Here is a 1,391-nt window from a genome sequence, read left to right as displayed (position 1 = left end):
CCTTTCAGAAATTTTCGAACAAGAAAAGGATATGGCAGCCGAAAATAATAATAATGCAAGGAAGATGCTTGGTGACTTTACTGCACCTAATTCCAATTTACATAGAAGAAGCATCTCCATTCCTGCCATTGGAGCAAACAACTTTGAGCTGAAACCTCAATTAGTTTCTCTGATGCAGCAGAACTGCAAGTTTTATGGACTTCCATCTGAAGATCCTTTTCAGTTCTTAACTGAATTCTTGCAGATAGTGATACTGTTAAGACTAATGGAGTAGATCCTGAAGTCTACAGGCTCATGCTTTTCCCTTTTGCTGTAAGAGACAGAGCTAGATTATGGTTGGATTCTCAACCCAAAGATAGCCTGAACTCTTGGGATAAGCTGGTCACGGCTTTCTTAGCCAAGTACTTTCCTCCTCAAAAGCTGAGCAAGCTTAGAGCTGATGTTCAAACCTTCAGACAGAAAGAAGGTGAATCCCTCTATGAAGCTTGGGAAAGATACAAACAGTTGACCAAAAAGTGTCCTTCTGACATGCTTTCAGAATGGACCATCCTGGATATATTCTATGATGGTTTATCTGAGCTATCAAAAATGTCACTGGACACTTCTGCAGGTGGATCCATTCACCTAAAGAAAACGCCTGCAGAAGCTCAAGAACTCATTGACATGGTTGCTAATAACCAGTTCATGTACACTTCTGAAAGAAATCCTGTGAGTAATGGGACGCCTATGAAGAAGGGAGTTCTTGAGATTGATACTCTGAATGCCATATTGGCTCAGAATAAAATATTGACTCAGCAAGTCAATATGATCTCTCAGAGTCTGCATGGAATGCAAGCTGCATCCAACAGTACTCAAGAGGCTTCTTATGCAGAAGAAGCTTATGATCCTGAAAACCCTGCAATAGCAGAGGTGAATTACTTAGGTGAACCTTATGGAAACACCTATAAGTCATCATGGAGATATCATCCAAATTTCTCATGGAAGGATCAAAGGCATCAACAAGGCTTTAATAATGGTGGAAGAAACAGGTTTAGCAATAGCAAGCCTTTTCCATCATCCACTCAGCAACAGACAGAGAGCTCTGAACAAAATACTTCTAATTTAGCAAATTTAGTCTCTGATCTATCTAAGGCCACTGTGAGTTTCATGAATGAAACAAGGTCTTCCATTAGAAATTTGGAAGCACAAGTGGGCCAGCTGAGTAAAAGGATCACTGAAATCCCTCCCAGTACTCTCCCAAGCAATACAGAAGAGAACCCAAAAGGAGAGTGCAAGGCCATTGACATAAGCACCATGGCCGAACCTACAAGGGGAGTGGAGGACGCAAATCCTAAGGAGGAAGACCTCCTGGGACGTCCAGTGATCAATAAGGAGCTTCCCTCTGAGGAACC

General features: G+C 41.8%; 1 non-coding gene across 1 annotated transcript; it reads right to left on the bottom strand.

The window, feature by feature from the left end:
* Window positions 1–426: 426 nt before the first annotated feature.
* LOC112724540 (small nucleolar RNA R71) lies at window positions 427–534 on the bottom strand. The gene has a single exon (XR_003163697.1). It is a non-coding gene; the product is annotated as a small nucleolar RNA R71 (small nucleolar RNA).
* Between the last annotated feature and the right edge of the window lie 857 nt (window positions 535–1,391).

Source organism: Arachis hypogaea, chromosome 11 (genome assembly GCF_003086295.3).
Source record: "Arachis hypogaea cultivar Tifrunner chromosome 11, arahy.Tifrunner.gnm2.J5K5, whole genome shotgun sequence".
Classification (NCBI taxonomy): domain Eukaryota; kingdom Viridiplantae; phylum Streptophyta; class Magnoliopsida; order Fabales; family Fabaceae; genus Arachis; species Arachis hypogaea.
Note: the sequence above shows the minus strand (reverse complement) of the source record. Positions and strands in the feature narration are given on the sequence as shown.